Genomic DNA, 23462 nt, shown 5'->3' with positions numbered 1-23462 from the left:
TCTTGGAAATTGTTAACAAAGAAATCTGAGTGATGAGTTATTTCTTGGTTATACAAAGAAACATCTTTATACTTTGGATAAACTATTTGACCCACATAGATATCATCATTGTTTCCAGAAATCAAGCCCATAGGGAAGGTATGTGATATCCCATGGTCTAGGAATGATCATAATGGAGAAACTGAATTAAGATATAGAGGTGGTTTTTGTCTTTTGCTTTTGCCAGCAGCTTGCCTGTCTACAAAGCTCACCTGCAGCAATTGCATATTGTCAGTACATTTCAATTAGGCATGCACTTCAGGAGAGACCTAGCTAAGGATTTTCTTCAGGGTCATTGCCTCTGCAGACCCCTACAAGTTGTAAAAAACAAGTGAACTGCAAATCACCTTTGTATTGAAAAGAGAAAACCCAAGTTCACCTGGAAGCTGAGGAAGTGTCACCACATGTTTGTAGTAGCCTATGTAATCTTTTGCAGGGTACTTAGTTTGATAGATGTCAGAGCGGATACAAAGTTAGACACACCTTTGGTCTGTCCCAAACCATCCATTGGTGCAGGTGTAGCTCACTTGCAATGCCATTTACGTAAATGGTAAATGGAATGAAATAATTGAATTGCTGTGAGTATTAATAGTTTTTTAAAGCCATTTGAGAAATCAAACTGGAATCTAGGTTAGGGGTGGAGTACTTTACTGAAAATGGTATGTTGGAATGCTAGTCCCTGCACACTTTAGGAATACCAGACTAATGGAAAATTTACCAAATGCATCTTAGGGCTTATTCTACCTGAAAAGTAGGCGGTAAGTAGTGTATTTTTATCACATCAGTCCAGTTCCTTTATCTGCCAGTAATTTCTTCTGATGCTTGTAACAAAAAAAACCCAAAAAAAACAAAACAAAAAAAAAAAAAAAAAAAAGTTCCTGCTTTCTTCTGCTGCTTGTGCTTAACAAGCCATATATATAACAAATAGTGTTTTTCTAACACAGCTGTTTATTAAGTTCCAATCATTGCCTTCACTAGAAAGCTGCTGAAGGCAAATGGACTATTCAGTTGTCACCGAAGGCATAATTTAATGATGCAGTGTATCTGTACACTGATGAATTCAGCCTTTTATTCTGCTTAATCTATGATGTGTGAAGCAGACGGTAACTTTGCCTTGCAGACCTGTCTGTAGGAAGCCCATTTCCTCTCCTTTGCTCTTCTGTATGTGATAAACAGAGCCTATTTATTAAAGGAGCCATCAAGGTACAAAGAAACCTCTGGTGCTGCTTTTACAGTCCCTTTTCAGAAGATACCTTCTCCTTCAAGCAATTGGTTTCCAAGTGGCCTCAAGCATTCCCTACAAAATTGCCTTGTTTCATTTTTGGCAAAAAAATTATACTGTTGACCCATTGTGTGAACAGCGATGGTAAATACTGAAGGATAGATGGAAGCATTTGGGTGAGAAATCTGTGACAGGCTTTTATGTGAAAACATTTAGTATCTGCTCTCACTTTAATCACTTATTATTTTTAAGTCAGTGACAAAAACATCCTGCTGAAATAAGAACACTGGGATCCCATCTGCAGGGAGAGCTGTTGTTGTTAGACCTTACTATCCTCTAGACGAGACAGTGTATCAGGCAAACACACTAGTTGCTAGTTTTACTGTTGTTTTTTAAAGCTGCTCCTGAAAAGTTGCTTTAGCCAGGCTTATGAAGTTTCAAATGGTTGCATAAAATTATATCTTGTCTTTGTTTATCCATAACATAAAGTTGTGGTAAAAAATAAAATAGGCTTCATCTTCTAAAAGTTTACTATACCTTTATGTTGCCCTCAGGCTGCTTCTATTTTTCTTGGGAGAAAGCACATTCATATTTCTTCCAGAATGGGACCACTTTGTAAAGGCTGAAGCTGTTTGTGATAAATCTTCAGTCCTTTTGGTCGCTTGTATATTTGAATGAAATCTAATAGTTATTTTTCATTTGTCTTTTGAACAGCCACATTTTTTAGCTGTGGATTAAGTGTTTTGTAATATATTGAAACATTGCTGTGACAGAAATATCGTAGAAACACAGGACTCACCTTTTTTTCCTGTTACAGAACTTAAAAATAAGTATCAAAACAAATTATCACATATAGAATAACAGGCTGTGTTAGAGTGATGAATATGTTCCAGGTTTAATGTAGATGGAAATGGAAGCACTTTCATACCTGCCAGAACCTTTCAACAATGTTTTGAAAACTGGTATTTACATTCTTTGAAATGTTTATATGTAGAAGGAGCCTCCTACTTTTGCGAACTTGGTTTAAATCCTCTTGGACCTCTGTCAACCAAGCTGACGAATATACCGATATGCTCTGATGTTGTCTGAAAGCTCATTTTCACCACAGAATGGGTTTACTTGAAAGGGATCACAGTGAGTCGTCTGGTTCAACCTCCCAGCTCAAGCAGGGTCATCCTAGAGTACACAGCATGGGATTGTGTCCAGATAGTTCTTAAATATCTCCAGTAAGGAAGACTGCAACCTCTATGGGCAACTTATTAAATAGGAGAGTGGAAAAAAAATATATATATATTAAGGATTGGGATGTGAGAAACTATCCCCCAATGAGGAACTAACAGTCTGAAGATGTTATTCTCCTCTGGTGGTTCCCTCCAGTAGGCCCAATAGGAAAGGTATAGTATCAGTCAAGATGAGTTTTAGGAATATTGAAAAAAAATTTGCATAAGCCACCACCAGCATGCTCTTTTATCAAAAGCTTTCTTTAATGATTCATGGGCTCCTGCAACTCCCGAGCCTTCCGTGATACAGTATTGCTGCAAAGGTGCAAAGATGTCAGGAGCACCGTGTGGCTGCTATGCAGCTTGCATATGATGACAAATTATTTAATAATTATTAGGCTGTCAAACCCACATGATATCTTTAGGGCTAGGATTACTCAGTCCGGTTTTGCAGGTCCAGTCTTGCTGTTTTTCTCTCCTTAATTTTCTCCTCAGGTATAGGACAGTATCCTAGTTCCAGTCCAATATAGGAGAAGGAATTCTGTGAAGGAGAACCTGTTCTCTCGCTAGTCCTTCCCAGCTAAGGAGCAAAGCAGACAAGGGCTGTGCACTCATGGGCTCAGGGAGCATTCGTGGCAAGTGAGAATGCTGGGACATTTGTACTCCTCACCTTGGGAGGTGAGACTGTTCTTACCTTCCCTCTGGGTGTCAGCACAGATCCCAGCTTCTCCCTCCTTCCATCCTTAGAAATTGGGTGAGATCAGATCCAGCTGGGAGGTAGGACTGGGTTCATGAAAGACAGACAGGTTCTTGTGGAGATCTTTCTTTTTGCCATTTGCTCCAAAGGATGTTTTAATTGATATAAAAAGAAAAATCACTCAGTACAGCCACAGTTCTTTTAGAGCAAATCAATGATCTCAGTGAGGAGTACAGAGATTACTGCCTCCTGTTGTTTGGTTTTGAGCAAAGGAGATTTACCCACCTTTATTCACTGCATGTCATGGGAAGAAATGGAGGGCATAAAGCACTTTGTTCTTGCTCAGGCTCAAAAAAACAAAAAAAAAAAACGAAAAAAACCAACAAAAAAAGAGGTTACATTTAAAAGACAGAAGCCAGGGATTCTGGAGTAGAAGCTGTATATGACTGCCTCTCAGATAGTGCTCCATTTCAGGAAAAGTGGTGAAAGGACATCTGTTGGCAAATTGTCTTTTTTGGGTTATTGAAAGTAGCAAGTTGAAAAACAGAGCAGATGAGGATGTGTGGGATCCCAACTGACCATAAGAAATCAGATTGCACTCTTTAAAAGAAAACTGATTACCAGACATATTAAACTTTAATCTTATTTGCAGTTAGTAGCCCCAAAGAGAACGCTTTGTTGGAGACCTTCCAAGAACAGCTATTTCAGACAGCTTATAAAGCAAAGACATGCGATGGAAATAATGAAAATACAATTCAACTTTTGCTGTAATAAAGTTAGTTTATGACAGTCTTTGTAACAAACTCAACAATAAATGCCAATTTTCTCATTGGTAATTAGCTCTGGTGAGACAAACTCTTCCCCGAATTTGGTGTGAAGACAGTATTTATGTATTTCTTTCTTTTGACAAAGCGAACTGTATATTTGGCACATAAGTATACTTCTTATTTCTAAGGTTTCTAAGCACCATCTAAATACTGAATGAGTGCAAAATGACCTCCATTAAGATACTGCCTGTTTGCATTCAGTTCAAATGGGATGATGCCTCAGATGCAGCAAAACCCTTGCATTGTAACCTCCTTCAACTAGGGTGTATTTTAATCCCAATTCTGTGAGGATTCTTTGGCAAGGTTACTCCTGGCTGTGTTCCTGAGGACACTAAGTCATGCTGCTGACGTGAATTATAGTTACATGTGCCTTGCCGGTGGGGTCTGGTCACTGATGCTTCCATTTGCCGTGCAGGTAGCCTGAACTTCAGTTCCTCATCTGGCAGCTTTGGCATTTGTCGTGGTCAGTTCACTCCCATGCAGCTGTAGGTGGGCTGCAGATACAGGATGGAGACCTGTGCAGGGAGCTGTGCCCATTAGTGCCTGGTGTAGCACAAGTTACACGGAGGGGCTCCTCTGCTGTTTTCCTTAGACCTGGTATTTTTGGGGTTCTGGGCACATTGGTGGAGTGGTGCAGTTTGGGCAAACATGTAACCAAAGTAAGAAAAATACTCCAAGGTTTTCTTGCTTCCCTCCAGGCAATCCTGCAGGGTGTATGTTAGAGGAATTTTAGAGTCTCATGAAATCAAAAGGCTAGCATTGACTATAATTACAAACTATCACAAAGATTTTTAAAAGGTGTTTATTTGTTCTCACGACTTAAAAATGTACATGTTGTAAAAGATCCCTCCAATGGTAATTTTACAAAGTTGAGTTAGTAGTGCTCCACAATCCATAAACATGAATCTCAGTATAATTCTCTAAATGCAAATGCCATAAACTTAGCCCTTAAATTGTAGACTATGTTTTTGAATGTTCACTTACTCCAAAAAATATCTTTTTATTTACATAGTTTAGTGAATTCATGTCACTTCTTAAAATGTCTCTGGCTGTATCTAGACATCTCACATTGACTTTTTCTTTTCATGAAATTAATAGCGTTTTTGCTAAGTGAGTTTCCTGGACTTGGCTGCAATGCAATAGAATAGATAATTGAGGTGCCATAAAGAAATTCCACCAGAGGAACCTGGGATACATCTTATGGCATCGTCAGTCATAACAGAACAAGTTAAATCAAGTTGAATCAATCATAACACAACACATCTGCTTGCATAAAACAGATCATTAAAAAATAATGTAATTTTTTTTTGTCTAGGAAAGCCTGATACTTCTTGTGTTATCTGTCTGTGTGTAAGCGCACACCTATTTAGAGCCCAGCCTATAAATTCTAAATGAATGCAGCTCGACAGCTCCTGTGTGCATTGCCTCTCACAGGGCAACTACCTGTCACAGTGCACACACTCCCTGGTGGATGTATCAGCTGAGCAATACAGCAAAACTCAAACGTTTAAGTTGTTTAAACATACAAGGAATCCCATTCAGCTCATGGAAGGTGAGCATATGTGAGAGCCCTCCGCTAAGCAAAGAATGCTTCCTTGTCCTACTGTTTATGCATTGGCTACCTTGGTATTTTCACAGGAATGTTTACTCTGTCACCTGACTACACCTTTAGGCATTTTCCAAAAGAATTTTTTTTTAAATGCAAATTGTTTCAGTCAATATTGGTCAAATCCCCTTTTGGTCTAATCCTCAGTGCACCCTGGTCTTCTCAGGAATCCATCTTGCGCTTTTGACTCTCCCCCAGTGAGGGGAGAAAAGGCAGATGGACTTCAGGCACAATCACCGTGCTGCTGCCTGCGCTCTACTGCTTAAAGAGGCTGGGCCTGAAATAGCTTCAAAATATTAATCAATATATATGGAGAAACAGAGTCCTGTGTGCTACCTCACAAACTAAGTGCTCCTCCTCAATAGATCTGTGTGTGTATATGAGGATTCTGAACTCACTGGTTTTGTCTGAAGAGAAAGCACCCCAAATGAATGGCTGGAAAACTTAAGTGCCTTTAAAAAGGTCTAAGTTACTTTGGAGGGCAGCAAGAGCAAGTGGCACCTGTAGATGTTGCAAAGAAAATTAAAAAAATAACTCTTAGGGTTAAATAAAATGAAAACACCAGAGGGCAAATTCAAGTGTGTTGTGGATAAAGGACTAGAAGCAGTCCGTGACTGAATTAAAAGGTCTTTAAAGAGAGAAATAAATGGAAGCACCAGCAAAAATTCCCCCAAAATTATGAGGTATCAGTATGACATGTGTTCAGCATTCACCTAACTTTGCACACTTTTTTTTTCCTTTCCCTGTTTAAGTTCTATTTTGAATATAGGGTTTCTGCCAAGAAACTTGTTAAAAATGTTTATAATGAGCACAGCATGGTTTTTGGATTCTGTAAACAAATACCTCTTTAAAGTTATACATCATTTCAGAGACAAGATTCACTCCTCAAGGAAACTCAACGCTTTCTTCACTGGAACTTTGCGAGTGAGACTTTCTAAAGGGGACATACAAACTTTGATCTATAAACTTTAAAAAGCTGGTTTTAAGACTAGAGGGAAGATAAAACACTTCACAGAATTCAAGTGTCAGAGTATATCTTGGTGTGTGAAGTAATTTTCTAGTTGTATGGAATAATCTTAGAAGACAAACGTGATCCTAGGGCACATACACAACATTTTGATGCTTCCTTGCCCAGGGGCCATTGCTGAGAAGAGGCTTGTTGCAGCCTAGTGATCCAATGCAACATTTGTTTCAGCTATGCGTCCCAACATCGCTGCTGGAGCACGACATTTAGGGCACACAAGCTATGCCAAAGCCACCCGTGGCCCAGCAAGGAGCTGGGAGCTGCTGCTGACCCCCATTACAATACATAGGACGGACGAGCCGGTGCCACGCGGTCCCCGCTCATGCTCCCCGACCACAACTACTTCTAAAGCACACTCTAAGCGCGGGTGCAGGAGTGCCAGCGCAGCAGGGATGACACAGGGAAACACCACACCTGCTCACCGGCTACAAATCCTGCACGCCACGGGGAGCCGCCACCCAGCCGGCAGCCACGCAGGGCCGCCTCAACCGGGGACCCCCGGGTCGGTACGTGCTGCGCTAGAACCCGCCAGAGCCGGCACCCGCCCTCGCCCGGGGCAGGCGGGCGCCCAGGGCACCGGCGCTCGCCGGCTTTGCTGCACCGAGGTGGGCGGCGGTTCCCGCCCGCGCCAGCGCCCCCCGCCCCGGGTACCGACATCCCCGCCACGGCGACCCCCGCACATCCGGGGCAGCGGAGGGGCGGAGCGGGGCCTCTCGGGGCGGTCGCCGCCCCTTCCCTGATCCCGCCTCTCCGCGCCGCCGCCGCTGCCGCCGGCGATGGAGACGCGGCGCTGAGCGGGGCTCGGGCGGCAGCGGTGGTGCGCGGGAGAGCGGGCGGGGGCGCCGCCGCCGGCGGCAGCAGCGGGAGCGGCGGAGCGCGGGGCATGCGGAGCGGGCGCCGCCGGGGGGCTGCAGCTGCGGGCTCCGAGGCGCCGAGGGAGGCGGCGGCGGCGGCGGCGGCTCTTCCGCGGGGCTCCGTGTGACCGCGCCGCTGCGCCCGGAGCGCGGCTCTCGGCAGCCGCAGGAAGAGCGGGGCCGAGGCGGCGGCGGTGCAACGCCGCTCCCCCGGCTCGGAGCGAGGCGGCGAGCGGAGGCGCCGGCTCCCCGTGGCCGTAGCAGCGCAGCGGCGGCGGTGGCCGCCGCGACGAGCGCCGCGACTCGTCCCCGTCCCTGCTGCCGCCCGGAGGATTTACCCTGCGGGACTCTTCTGCTCGGGCGCCCGGTGACAGGCGCGGCAGCGGCGGGGCTGGCGGAGCCCCTCGCCTCGCCCCGACGTCCGCCCGGCAGCCACGGAGAGAGGAGGGCCGAGGTGAGTGTGGGCTCTGGGCGCCTCGGGTTCCGCTTCCCCCCGCCCCGCTCCCGGCCGCGCTGGGGCTCGGGGGAAGGGAAGCGCCAAGTTCAGGCAGCGCCCGGCTTCTCCCCTCTCCGGCCGCCTGCGGGAGAGCCGCCGCCTCGGCCGGCCGCCGCTTCCTCCGAGCGGGGTGACCCCGCCGCGGTGCCCGCTCGGGGGCAGCCGGCGCGGGGGACGGGCGCACACAGCCTGCGGCTGCCTTCCGGCGGCTCCCCGAGCTGCTCCTGCCGGGGAAAGGGTCGTGGGGCTGGGGACGTCCTGTTGCAGCTTCCAGGGGTCGGGAGCTGCTGTGTGTCTGCAGCCTCCGGCAGCGTGGCTGTGCGTGCGTGTGTGTGTACCAGGGCAGCATCGTCGGCTCCCCCTCTTCACCGCTGTCACATCAAGTTCGTTCAGTTGATGTTTATTACGTAATTTGTGACTAACATTTTAGAGTTTATCTCATCTACTGGACTCCGGATCAGCCTTATTTTATAGCATTTTAATTCATAAAGCTGAAGAGAGTCGGGGAAGTTCTTATTCTAATTGGTTGCTTAATGGGCTTGGTTTTCATGTGACTTTGGCCGTGTTAACAGAGGGTTACTACCTCCTTCCACCTCAGGAAAGCAGAAGTGCGTGTCTTCTGCCCCCTCTTCCTCCGCCCCCCTTACATTATTAAGCATGGGCAAGTTTCTTTAGGTCCCACTTGTTTTTAGTAGATTCTGGAACCTGCCACTTCGTGAACTTACGGCGTGAGATACGGAAATAGAAACTGTTTTTTGTGCAGCAGCTGCTGAGAGAAATAACTTTTATGGCGATGAACAGGAGTGAAGCAGCCTCTTCGGTTTATATAAATGATGTTGGCACTACGTGAACTGTAAACGAGCATAGCCAACAGCTGTGCAAACCAAAACTATGTAACTAACCATGTGTTATTATCCATTCCTGCTCTCACATTGAAGATCATGCTACCCTGAGCACTTGGAACACCACAGAACTCGGTTTTTTTTTGTAAATACAAAGAATTACTTTATCTTGAAGAAAGCACTTCACTTTCTAGTGCCAGCTTCATCATTTTCTGTGACTTGGAATTGTGTTAATGTCCTGCTGTGGTGCTGGCCTTTTTTTAAGCGGTATTGCTAGCACTTTGAATTTGTTTGCTGCATTTTCTCAGGCTTACCTGTGAAACAGGAATGTAAACCTGAGACAATTACTGTCAGTAAGGAAATTGTGGCAGCATGGTCATCCTCAGAAAACTGATAGAAATATTACTGGGCAAGGACATCACACACAAGTCACCCTTGAGATCAAGGTGATAAGGACAGCACGTGGACAATTACTGGATGATGTCTGTTCAGAATTGTAAGCTGCATGAATGAGTATACCTAATTCTTATATGAGTAGGGCAATTCAAAGACACTAATGAAAGTCATGGAAATGCTTTGAAAACACCATGTGACAGTCATTTCTTAGCCTAGTGATGAGGTGGTACTGTTTTACTTTTATACAAAGATTGATTCCTCCCCCCTCATCTCAAAGTGAATTTGTTCAAATGAGTTCAGGAATAAGCTATAGAGAAGAAGAATGGAGATAATTTAAAATAAATTTTAATACCGAATTGCTGCTTTAGGGAAATAGTATCCTGCTGTCCTATCATTGTTGCATATGTGTTGATAACCTATATGTTAGCTGTAAACTTGTTAAATATTTTTCTTTATTTTATCACAAAAGGAGTGTAATTTTTGTCTTTGGTTTGAGAACAAAGAGTAGCTCCAGGGACACTCATCTAAAAATAAAGTACTTCCAAATACCTAAATCTTTTGAATGCAATTTACATCATGTTTTGTTCAATATACGAGAAGATCTTGACAGATTTTACATTTCATATTTTTAGTGGTTTTTTTTTAGTTTTTTTGTTTGTTTGTTTGTTTTGTTTTTTTAATTTTCATTTTAGGATATATGGTGTTAGACTGTCCTCATAGCACAAAAGTTTGATCAAAATGGTATGGTCTTTGGCTCTGCAGTCTTCCCCAGCTTGTGTCTTTAGATGTCTTCTCATGGAAGTGCAGAGACCATCTCTAGATTCAAGCTGAGCTGGATCAGGAGTATCCCTGCTTATAAAGAAAAGAAATAGACTAAAAATTCAAATAAAATTCTTTTTGTGTGTAAGGTGCATTAAAATACATTTTAATAGTTGTAGTGGTGCTGTTTTGTGCTTAACCAATCACTTAATTAAGAATTTTGGAGTTCCTTTATCTGTCTTTAAATTTTAACCAAAATCTGGAATGATGCGGTGCTGTCCTTCAGGCCAAGTTACAGTGCATCATTTGCATTTCAATGTTGCTCTTTGATTTTTAAAGTTTGTTTGGAAGGAGGAGGTTTTGGTATCCTCTGCTCCTTTGAAAGGTCAACATGTTTATTTTAGTATTGAAATTGTGACACTGGAATTTATCTGGATTTCAACTGGATGAATAACTTATGACAGATATAAGAAGTGTTAAAGAAGGCAGATGTTGGATACTTCTGTTATGGTATGAGTTTTGCACCAATACTTAATAGAAGTAGGCTTGGGTCATTACATAGGATGTTCATCATCCCACTCAGTTTTTCTGTCCTCCTTTGAATATTGACAGATTGTTTATTATAAAGATGCACTAGATATAAGTGAATATTCAAATATGTATTGTATCAAAGAAGAGTATCTGGACTGTATACTTCCCGCTTTCACTGAGCAGCATCTTAATTTTTCAGGTGTTATTTCCCTTCTGTTTAAATTTAGTCATCATATAACTGTGATTTTTCATGCTTTGTATTCTGAACATTTTGTTGGATTTCTAATTCTTTACCTAATCTAATGCTACAGCAGCCTTTTTCAGATCATGAAGAATGAAGCACTAGTTTTATATGAAGACAGTTTTGCTAGTGCTTGCCACTGCTGCTTTTGAATCTTGATGCTTTTAATTATCAGCAACAATGTTCTCATACTGAGCAGAGATCTTCCCCGAGTTCCACAGGGATGCTTGTAATCCTCTTGTTTGTACTAGGCCTACTTAATTTAGAAGGTTGCTGACCATACTAGTAATTATTTAACTTTCAGTGGCACTTCTGCATTTATTAACGTTGACTCTTATGTACAAGTGTATTACCTGTCCATCATGGTTGATTAGCTTCCAGTTGGTTACATTTTTGGACTTATGTACTTGACTAAGCTATATAGCTATTAACTTTTCTACTTTTCTTTTTTTTTTTTTTCAGCTCAATTATTAGGGCTTTTAAATGTTGCTAGCTTTGTGGATCCTTGAAGCATCCTGCTGTTAACCTTTCGCCGTTTTGAAGTTTGATTACACATTACTAGTTCAAACTTTGTTTCTTAGCTAGGAGTGAAATACTGAAAGGAAAATATAACTGAAATCTTGAAAATGTATCTGCAGTGTTGAAATCATGGCTTGTACTCAATTGCTAGCACCAGGTCTATTCCTGACAGAAGTACTCTAAATTTAGCATCCCCAAATAAAATGTTTTAACTGCATGCTTGTCATAAAAGCACTTTGACACCATCTTCCACCAATTCTGGCAAAGCATTTTTTCCCCTTTACAGTCTTTCCAGAGAGCTTAATCCATTATGTGAAATCAGCCCATTGTAGAAATCAATGGAATTGATATACTTTTAGCTAATGTATTAAAGAGCTGGCTAACTGCTCTATTATTCACTTTTTGATTACTTAAATACAGTTTTGCAGTATGAAATATGAAGGTTCTTTAGGGGCATTTACTTTCGGCTAAATGGGAAGCTTGTGACTTTGAGCACTGCATAAATTATCTCATACATGTGCTGTTGTAGTAATTCTCAACTCATGGAGGCATTCTTGCCATTGGGTTTATATAAAGGTCTTTTTTATAAGCCACAAAAGAGAATTAGCTTGAATTCTAAAGCCCTGCACTATGCAGGCTACTGAGCGATGGTTTGTAGTTCCTTACAGGAAAAGCTATTTTATTTCATCATGTCTTTGACCAATGGAACTGAACAGTCAGCATGAAAAAGGTGTGTTTAGCTCATAACCTCAGTTGTCACTGAAAGCAAATGTGCTTGGAGACTTGGTTAGTTGAGAAAAGGTACCCTTGGCAAGTTCATCTTCCAAATTGTCTTGATACCATTTACCAACCTTATTCTTGTGATCCAGAGCTTTATTTCCAATTATTAAACAACCCTGTCACAACATTTTTTTTATTAATTGACTTCAAAACAGTTTTTTTTCTTTTCCCCCAAAGTATTTCATTTTGGTACTGGAGTGGTCAGTTTAATTTCTTTGGAATTAAAATTTATCCTCAAGAGTAAGAGCTTTGTATTAGTGCCTTTTTGTTGGAATCAATGTTTAATGAACACAGCAACTCTCATTGATAGTTTCAGCTCATGAATTTCTCCTCTATTGTTAGACTACTGTTTAAGAGAGATGTACAGGTAGGAATTTGAGCACTGCTTGTGTTGTGTTGCTGTTCTGTGTAATCTCATGGTCCTCAAGACGTTTGTGTTTGTTCTCCTGTGAGAAGGTACTGCTACAGAAGAACAGTATAGCAGCAGCAGTTTGCTGCTGTGGATATTCAGACTCTGGAACTGGCTCATGTAAAGCTGCTGTGAAATTCATCCTTAGCTAAGGAGAGAAGTGTTTTCATACTTTTTTTATTTTCTTGTGCCATGCTGGTATCAATTTTCAGGAACTTTACTCTTTTAGAAAACTTATCCAAAAGATAAGCCAGTTCAGTGTTTTGCTGTCTAGTTGAAATAATGTTAGCATCCTTTTCAGGCAGAATGTGTGAACTGCTCTCTTGTTCCTTAATTCTTATCTTGCTTTATAAGACTTCGTCGTGTAAATGGCAAGCCAGTGTAATACTGCAAATTTTTTGGAAAATTTTACTTTGTTTTCACTAGTACTAATATTGGTTAAGTTGTGCAAGTGGTAGAATCTCTATTTTTTCATGTTTTTTTAGTGTAAATGAACTCTTAGTGTTTCTTGTACAAATAATATTTCTTTGTAATGGGATGCAGTACTATTTTCATGTCGAGTTCCAATATATCTTCCTGTAACAGAGCTCCTGATCTGTAAATGAAGTCATACGACAAAATTTGTCATCTTGGTTATGTGGAACAATTGAGTCAGAATGGTATTCAGCATCTAAGTTGCTTGTGAAAACCTGTTACAGGCAAGTGAGAGGGTATGTCATGTTCTTTGACTTTTTGTTTTTACAGTGCATTAGAACAGACCCCAGAGTTTCAGCTGGTGCTTCCTGTTGGCCACAGGAATGATGCAAATAACAGAGCGTGTACATAGCTCTCAGTAAGTAGTTTGACAGGAGACAGAAATACTGGTCTGATTTTACAGGCACCACATGACAAAGGCCGACAGAACCTGAAGAACTTGAATCCAAATCTGTTTATTTTTCCATAGCCACAGGTCATTGTTATCTTATCTCTTTTTCATGCCTTTTAAACCTGCACTCAGTATGCTAGCAGTGCTTTAGTGCAAATTGTGAATGATAGCCAGAATTATGCTGACAATTAAAGGGAAGGTGATAGTGCCAGGATTCTTCCAGGGAGAAGCAAAGAAATTTTAGGGTTGGGCTTTTGGCTTTGTTGTTTTTTGGCCTTTTTTTTTAAGATTTTGTTTGTTTGTTTTGGTTTGTTTTTTTTTTTTTAATTTGTTTTTCAGATGTCTGTGTGAAACAAACCAGGGGATCAGGAATACTGGTAAGAGGTTGGAATCAATTGTCAGTATATATAGAGAGAAAGTTTTTGTTACATACCTGAGTGGTGAAGCTGACTGAAAAACAGAATGAAAAATTGATCAAATGACCATGGATGTTTATAAAGCCAAAGAGCAATAGTATTGGTCTGAATTACAGAATATGCTGAGTTGGAAAGGACCTACACTGATCTTTGAGTCCAACTCCTGCCCCTGCACAGCACCATCCCCAAGAGTCACACCCATTGTCCAAACACTTCTAGAACCTTGTCAGACTGGTTGACCACTTCCAGTGCCTCACCACTCGCTGTGTGAGGAGCCTTTTCCTCATGTCCAACCCAGACCTCCCCTGACAACTTCAGGCCACTCCCTCAGGTCCTGTCACTGGTCACCACAGAGAAGAGATCAGTGCCTGCCCCTTCTCTTCCCCTCATAAGGAATTTATAACTGTGGTGTGGTCTCTTCTCAGTCTTCTCCAGGCTGAACAGACCAAGTGACCTCAGCTTCTCGTTCAGGTTTCCCTCAAGACCCTTCACCATCTTTGTTGACCTCGTTTGGACATTCTCTGATAGTTTAATGTCTGTCTTTCTTTGTGGTACCCAAAACTGCACACAGTATTCAAGGTGAGGCTGCTCAAGAGCAAGACAATCCCCTCCCTTGACCAGATGTCTCCACAACAGTGTTCAAAAATGAGTTTAACTACCATGGCCAGGGCGGGCAATGACTAAGATCAAGCATAAAACTGCCTCTCACCCCAACCCAAAGTGGGTAACAAGTAGATGTAATATCATGAGGTCAGTTCTTAACTTTGCTTGGTGTTACTTTTTCTAAAAACAGAGAAAACAAACCACATGTGCAATAGACTTCCAAATCTTCTCATGGCCCAAATGCATATTAGTTGTGGGTGAAAAAATAAGATTGATCAGAGTTGTCTTTTCACTCAGTGACATTCATCAGTTTGATTACCACTATGAATAATTTAGCATTAAGAACAGGCCAGGCTCTTACGTGCATATCCTGTTCATTATGTTTCTGCGTTAAATACATTCAATTGAGAACATTCACTGATGGAGCACTTTTAAAGTATCTTTAAGGACTCATTTAGGTTAAAATTAAACTAATGGATTTATTTAATTTTCGGTTCGTTATGTACTCAGGGTAATTGGGATTGATACACTTTTCAAACACAGAAGCTGAAACCTAATTTTAGGTTCAAACCCCAGCTTTAACTATTGTTTCCAGACAATACTTCTGTTAGGAATTATTTCTGTTTCTCCTAATTGGAATATTAATTTGGATATCCAGTTTGTGAGTTTGCCATAAAGAAATTAAGTATGCATTTTCACGTAACTTGTTTTTTTGAGATTACTTTGTGGTTTTACTCTCGATAGTGTCATGTGGATGAACCAAATATCTGTTATCTTTATATTTGAAAAATGATTGAAGATAGCACACCAGAACAGCCCTGCCCCAAAGAGATACTTGAATAACACCTCTACTTAGAATAGCAAAGAAAATCACCATCCCTGCTAGCAGTGTGTAGCTTTGTTCATCTCTTTTCCAATATACTCTTGCAATATTTTCTTCAGGACTTGCTGAAGTTTCAGAAAGCTAAGTACTTAAGTTAGTAAATGTTTAGTGAACTTGTTTTGTTTTTGAGTTCTGAAGATAGTGTGGATGTGTACACATCACACAAATATTAAACTTCCTAGCGTGCAGCAGACGTGCTATGATTTAAATAAATTTATTTGAAATATATATTTCAAGAAAAAAGAAGTTCATCCCTTAAGGCCCTCTGTCTGCAAAGAATGGTTATAAAGTTGAAGAACCTTTCAGGCTGACATTTCTAAATATTTGATTTTGAGGTTTGTTTTTGTCAATTGAAAGTCTTAGAAATGTCATGAAAAATACAAAGTTGTTCAATAACTTTAGGGAGTAGGAAAGCACAGTACCACGTCCATGAGCCCTCATGCAGGTCAAAACCACATTCTTTGTACCACCTTAGAATCTTTGAAAGGCCTTTAGATTCTTACTGGGACTTGTTCCTTGCTCTAGAGTTGTGTGTGTAAACAGGGTTAGAGATGTGATAGGGAAGTCCAGTAAGTTAAACATACATTTGCTTCAGACTTAGCTTTAATCTAATCATCTGTCCTCTTAGAAGAGCAGCCTGGTAACGTTTTGGAAATGTGGTCATAGATAGCTATGAGAAAACGACTCCAAGCTGCTCAGTGGTCCCTTTCCTGCAACTTCTACTGTGGTTTAATTGGGCACTGAAATGAACAGGGAGCACAATGTGACATGAAGGATGCTCAGGAATTCTTCATTCTTTGTCAAGTTCCCTGCTAAAACAGAACAGAGTGGGGCAGCTGCTCATAAACAACATTTTAGTTGGTTGTTTATGTTTTTTTCAGCATCAAATTGTTTTTACATATGGTACCACAGGTTTTATAAACATTAGAATAAAATAATTTAAAATTGTATGGATCAGCATCATCCTTAAGGACAGCTTAGCCTACACAGAGTTCCAGAAGTAAATGACTGACAATCTAGCCTTCAAAACAACTTATGTGATGAGAGTTTAAAATTATTCTCAGTATAGCTTTAGAAAACATCGTGTTCATTATGGGTTTTGTGTGCTCTAAAATATGTATTTGATGTTTGGCTGTGAATAGATTCATTGAATTGCTGGGAGCTGCATTAATATTTTATCAAGTTTAAAGTTGTGTTTTGGTAGTTAAAATACTACTTGGTTGTACAAAATGTTAAAGAAAAGAAAAGCATTGGTACCATGGCTGTCCAGTAACTCTAACAGACTCCTGCAGAAAATATTAAGCAATCCATCAACTCTTGTAAAAGTGCAGTTGGAGGGTACTTAAATGTGGTACATCAGGCATCTGAAGAAAATCCTGACTTGGTTATTTGAAAGGCATGTGGTACAGCCTTTTTTTTTTTAATATATATTACAAATTCAAATGCTGTTTCATAACATTATTATAATTATTCTGCTATGGTGGCATGTCATCAAATGAAAGAGTGTTTAAAAACCATGAAGAATTCTAGGAGTCTAGTGAGCAACCAGAGCTGGTTAAAACATTTTACAGCAATTGATACATTGTGTGTGCAGACTCAGCACAAAACTTTTTTTCCTCTAGCAAACTGTACTTGCCAGTTTCTATATCTAATTTTGTGCTGCAGTTCTAAATCATAAAATCTTTATACCTGCAGTAGTTAATTTAAAAAAAATTATGGTAACCAATGCCCACAGGAAACAAAGTAATCTTGGGTATTGAATTTGTTAAATCTTTAAAGAAAAGAAACCCTATAAAAACCATTAAACCAACCCTCTTGTTACTAGACATTATTTATTTTCTTTCCTTTCTTCCTCATGTTTCTTTCTTTTAGTTGCTTTTGGATCTTGCAGAGCTGTCAAATCACATCTTTTATTCTGTCTTTCCATGTCCAGGAAAACTAATCACACTTCTGCAAGCAGTTAATGCTTGAAATATGCTGTGTGCAAGAAACCAATTGACCAAATCTCTGCTGGGATCTGATTCATGAAAGTACAACAATATGTAATTTTCTTGCTTTGGATTATATCAAAGCTTTCTTATGCAGTTTTAGACTATTATGACTATTCATTCTTTCCCCCAAATTGTACTTTCCCAAACACAGTAGGAGCTTCTAAGAGCTTGAAACAATGGTTTCTCTATATTTTGCGAGTATTATGTATATTTGAGAGGCATCTAAGGACTCCTTTTTAAACCACATTTTCCTCTGTATGGAAAACTTCATAAAGCATCTTGCCTTCTGCCAGGAAAACAATGCCTTCTATTTGTTTTTTTTATAGCATACCTCATGTTATTTGCAGTAGAGTTGAATAGCAGTGAGTTGGGGTCACTAGTCTGCACTTATCTGCTGGTTTGAATCACAAGCATTTTTAATCAAAGAGTCCACAATGGAGTGACTTTTAAGGTGAACAGATTTCCTTTATGGCCACTTCTGTGCAGAAGAGTTAAATACCATGCACATCAGGCGCCTTATTTCCAAATCAAATGTCTGACGTTGCAATCTTCATAGCTATATTTTCAACTCCACGGCTGTAAAAATATTTGAAACCAACTTTCTTACAACCAAACCATCTTTTACTGCAGAGTTTAATGGAATTCTGATTCACTACCGCTTCCGTCAGCAGGGATGAGCTGTATGGTATATTTCTATGGAGAAAACCCAAGAGGAGTTTCTAAGGGACTGTTTGCCTCTTCATCTGTCACTTGTAAAATGCTGACTAATTGTCAGTTTAAAACAGTTTATACCAATTATTGTTGTAGCACACCACCTTAAGTTTCCATGAGTTGTGATTTCTCCATTTCTTCCATTTGTCTGGGTATGTGATGAGTGGTTGGGTGTAATCATTAATTTTATTCAGAAGAATGTGGTAATGATTCAAGAATGAGAGTGGAGAAATGTATCCAAAGGAAGTCAAAATAATAGAAATTACTAGTAATTTGGGGTTTTTGATACATGGTTTCACATGTCTTAGAGATCTGGCTGTCTGAAAGTGAAGCTCAGTGTTTTCCAGAAAATCATCATCACTTTTAGTGTAACTCAAGTATTTAAATATATATATATAAAAAAAAGGAAATTACCTCAAAGTCAGCTAACTGAGAATGTTCATTTTACTGTACTGGTGCTTGGAGAGTATCCAGAAAAGATGTAAGGTCTTGTATTTTCCTTTGCATGTGAGTTATTGACATAATTTACTAGAGATATTTCAATGTAGTTTGAAAAACTTAATGAGTTTCTTTAGGTTTTAACCATTTATCCAACTGTTATATAAAAGGTAAACTAGAATATGTCAGGGAAGAGAGACAAGGCTTTAAGAGCAAAGCGAAGATTGGTATATTTGAAGTAGATTGAAGTCTGGTTATGGTCAGGCTTATTGAAGAGGAAATGATCACAATGGCCCAACTGACAAACACTGTGTTTAAAATTTCCATGTCCAAGTCTCGGGTTTTGAGGAAAGGAGTTTACCTCTTTTGGTGGTGGCTGGAACTGGAAAAATTTAGCCAGTCTTATGCATACTTATTGAAGAATTATCTTCATTTTCCAGAAGGGATTTGTTTCAGATGAAGGGGTAAAAAGCCAAAAATATTCATAAAAACTTGAATGTTTATTGAGGAACATAAATGAAAAGCTCCAAGCTTATGAAGTCAACTGCGTGTAGACTAGGGAAATTTTAAAACACTTCCGTGTTAAAACTGTGTATTTGTCTGAAAATCTTTGTATCTACTATGAATAAAGGTTTATGGAGGAAATACTGGTTTCTGTTCAGCTTCAAAAAGAAAGCTTAAGATGTAGAAACCATTTTTTTTTCTTTACATTGCTCTTTCAAGAAAGAGGAAAGTTAAGGACGAAACTTTAATATGCAGAAAGTGAGTACACAAAACTTGAAAACGTTTGGCTTTGCCTGCATATGTATGAATCAAATGTCCAGACTTAAGTGATGGGAGGGGCATTTTCCCGAGTGTATCGCCACTGGCTGAGACTCTGTTCCCTGCCCACGGTTTGTCTGTCTAGCTTCTGATCCTATGCCAAATGTGGTGACATTGGCATGTGGTAGTCCTGTTTGTGAAAGCTAATAGTGTTTCTACTTGAAGATTGCCCGTCAGGCAACAAAAATAATTTTCCCTGGAGAGGAAGAGTTGCCTTTTTGAGACAGTTTGATCTCCTGCTCTGTTCACCCTCAGCCCTCCCTCATTCTTATCCTCTGCCCCACCACCCTCCTGCTCCAATAGGCAAAAATCCCCAAAATATTAAATTGACACAATTTTAGAGAAAATTGAAGAAAGGAAACTCAACAAAACCCGTTGTTTTCTAGCCTGCCAGTTCAGCAGTAAGCCTTGCTTTTGATTAGCCAGATGGAATACCTGAACCTTTGAACAAACCTTAGCATCTGATACCCTTGATGATTTGTTAATTAGGAGACATAGGGAAGATGTCATCGTATTGTGAGGGGAATGGACATTTCAGAAGTGGAGGAATAAAGGAGAGTTTGTAAGGGGCATCAGCAGCAAGATGCTGAGGTTATTGTTGTCTGTAGAAGATAAACCCAAAAGTTCTACTTTCCACAAGGCAGAATAAATTGTTTTAACAAGATCTGTTTGCAGGTAGACCATTATTTATTTCTCAGCATCAACATAGGTTGGTTTTGTTTGTTTTTTGTTTGGGTTTTTTGTTTGTTTTTGTTTTGTTTAGGTTTTTGTTATTGTTGTTGGTTTTTTTCACTGTGTTGTGGCTGGTACTGCAGCTGGTCCTTTTAAATTATAAAAAGCATCCAGCTGGTGCTACAGGGTAGTTTATTAGAAGAGCATAGTGGTAAAAGTTAAACCACTCTGCTTACATTAATGAATGGTTGATCATGTTTCTTCTCCCTGAAACAAAGTTTCCACAATTTGCCGAGGAACTGTTTGGTCTGAATTTATGGAAAGAATTACTTTCATATCTTTTATTCATAATGAGAGTAGTTGAAAGCTGCCTGTAGAAGAGACAATTAGCTATTTTGTGAGTATGACATCTCCTGTTCCTCTGTTGGAAAACCAAAGAAGAGCATAGGAGAGCAGACTATAGACTAGATGAGAAGATTCATGTATTGCTCATACATATGAAGTATGTAAGCTGATGTAATTAAGGAGAGTGATAACCTAGGTTATTTGCTTTCTGAGTTGCATGAGGAAAAGGAAGGAAAGAATCTTAATTTGCTGTCTTTGTGCTAATATTTCCTGTGCTAAAATTAAACTGGACACCTTATTGGGAAAACTGAGATTTCTTTCTTAACTTTGACAGATGCTTGCACAGAAGAGTGATATGAGAACATAAATAAAACAACTTTCTAAAGTTCAAAAATTGAATTAAGGAACTTTAAAATTCAGTTGTTGGATATTTAGTTATGACCTTGTTTCTTTGGTTGACATGTTTTCTACACTGTAATGTCGTGGCAACTATTATGAAAAACTTCTCATATTCCAAATAATAATATAAGCAATATTCTTGACATTCTGAATGAATGATAGTAGTTGATATGATTTTAAAGACTTGACTGTTACTAAAGTGAAATTTTAGTGTAAGAATGGACCTATTTTTAACATTGCTTTTAAAATTGCTATACTTTCGTTCCAGTTTTTACCTGAGTTATCTGCTTTTTGTACATGTAACATATAATAACAACTTTCTTGGCAATCAGTGTAATCAGGAAAGGAGTTGGTTACTTCAAGCCTTGAAATTACTATATCCTAAGAGAAAGTGTAGGTTGTCTCAAGGTGCATTGTAACTATTTTTTGATCTTTTGGTGATGGTATCTGAATTATATGGTTATCTTGGTCTTTCTAACAGGGATTACACTGCATGTTAGCAAAAAAATTCCAGATTGCATGTAATATAAAACATCCTGCTGCACTCAAAATTCCTGTCATTCTGGTGATGTTTTTGAGTCATTGACATACTTTTCAAAGCTTTATAAGTAAATCACTGGGTGACGATATTGAAAAACTGTACTGTTGGCTCCTCAACTTAGAATTATTTCAGTAAGTATATACCTTGTAAATAGTTAAAGGCTAGGCCTCTGCTTTAAAAAAATAATCCAAAACCTGATAATGAGACATTGCTTTGTAGAAAACTATTGCAGAAGTAGATTGCCTCAAAAAACAAATATTTGAGATTGAGGAGAATTGGGACTAGATGGCATGAGTGTTGCTACGAAGAGTCTTTTAGCAGATAAAAGTAGTTTGCATTGTGTCAGAATTAGGCAGATGTTCATCAGGGGCTCAAAATAAAGGCAGACAGGTACTGGGCAACATAAAACCTGTAGGAAAAGGGAACAGAAAAGTTGCAAGAGAGAATAAAATGTGTTGCTCTGGAAGATAACAAAATACTTCAGTGGCTCAATAATATTTCACTATTTCTTTTGTTAAATAGCACGTTACAGAGGTATAGCAAGGTAATAGGAAAAGAGATGGTAAATCCAGAACTGTGAAGGGAATGTGGAAGTGTTGACTGGGACCAATTTACCTACTTACATGTAAAAGTTTTGACTAGCATAGTTTGCCTGTCTAGCCAATTTCACATAGGAAAAAATCAGTTTGACCTTCTTCCTTCCTACTCCTCCTGACTCTGACAAGGGCACAATTTACTCTTGACATCGGATTTAGTTTCCGGGAAAATACCAGTGGGATCTTTGCAAGATCTGGGATGGGTTTATATGCCCCAGTAAAGTATAGAATAGGCACGTTCCCTGTTTTCATTTCCAGCATAGGGCACACCAATATAGTCTTGGGGTGTGTTGGAATAATTGCTGGGGAGGTGAGAAGGACAGTATATGTATTTGGATAACACATGATGTAACTTGAGCAAAAATTTACATGGTATTCCAAACCGTGGACCATATATAAGAAATTAGATGTACATGTTCTTTAAATACATGTAATTTTCTTTTACATTCATGTGCTGAAGATAACACTGAACTAAAAGTCTTTTACAAACATTTTGCCATATTCATTCTTGATGAATAAGCAGGATGTCATTATGGTTTGGAAAATCAAATTTAATTTTCCATTCTGTATGTAATTTCCCCATTAATATGGAAGGTTGGTAAGGCTTTTGCTGAAAGGATTGTATTTAAGTCATCATATTTTTATTTAGAGTTTATTTAGAACTTGCTTTCTGGAGGTGTGCAGCACTTTTTGCTACAAATCTAAGAGCAATGCTGACAAATCACTGGTTTGAGCATTCTTGGTCTGTAGAACTCTTCAGCTTGCGAAGTAAATGACCATTGTCAGCATTTGCTACTCTTTTGAAGCTGATGCAGCACTTGAACTGCTACTTATAAGTTGATTCTTCTTAATTTTATATCAAGTATTTTGAAGCTAAATATTCATTTATTATCATGGAAACCCAGCTCAGGTATTTTGACAAATGGATGGTCTTCCATTTTGGTGGGAGCCTCACAGGGAGGAATTTGCAAGCCTGAGGTTTCAGTTGCAGAGGAATGTTTTAGAAATGCTGTTTGAGCTGGCACTGCTTTCTCTTTTTTAGTTATTAGTGATGAGTTGAATTTGAGTCTTTAAATGGCATAGTACATTTCCTAACCTATACAAAAAAGTTAGTTGATACTTTCCACTTGAGCAAATGTTGAGGAGTCATTTGCAAAGCATATAGCTTTGAGCTGAGAGCTGAATGAGTTGGGAAGCTTTGTTTTGGTCTGTCCTGAGGTTGGCAGAAGTGTTGAGAGCTCCCTGCTTCTTTTGCTGCATGACAAGTTAAACATCTTGGGGAAAGTGGTTTAAGGCAGTATAGTGCTTCCAAACTTTTTTCCCGTGTGTCTAAAGGAATAAAAATAATTCTGTGTTGACTGAAGAAAAGTAGTACAATAATTTTTTATTGCTTTTCGTTTAACTGTATTTTTAAAAGGCACCTTCTTTCATTTTGATGCTTGCTGAAATGTTCTTAAGCATAGCAGACCCACTTATAAAAGAAAAAGTTCAGATTTTCGTAGTCACAGTTCTCAATATCCTGACTTTCTCTTCAACATATCAGGGGCTTAGCCTACTTGTTGCACTATTTTATCTTAAGTAATTTTGTTTTTAGGGGCTTATTAGAAACTTAAACATTCTGCATGTTTTCATATTGCTACCTAGCTTTTGATGTACACTGGAATGAGCCTCTATATAGAAGATTGCTGTTTCATCTCTTTCTGGAATATTCAAGCAAG

The 23462-nt window shown here is 39.6% G+C and overlaps 1 protein-coding gene across 1 annotated transcript in view; it reads left to right on the top strand.

Moving 5' to 3' along the window:
* Nucleotides 1-7814: 7814 nt before the first annotated feature.
* Nucleotides 7815-23462, top strand: part of GALNT1 (polypeptide N-acetylgalactosaminyltransferase 1) — an 84454-nt gene continuing 68806 nt past the window's right edge. Inside the window, exon 1 of the mRNA XM_014887984.2 lies at nt 7815-7943. The gene's annotated coding sequence lies outside the window, so the exon portion shown is untranslated. The remainder of the gene's footprint in view (nt 7944-23462) is intronic.

Source organism: Sturnus vulgaris, chromosome 1, assembly GCF_052056855.1.
Source record: "Sturnus vulgaris isolate bStuVul1 chromosome 1, bStuVul1.hap1, whole genome shotgun sequence".
Lineage (NCBI taxonomy): Eukaryota > Metazoa > Chordata > Aves > Passeriformes > Sturnidae > Sturnus > Sturnus vulgaris.
The sequence above is the reverse complement of the archived record's forward strand: the minus strand, read 5'-3'. Positions and strand labels throughout refer to the sequence as shown.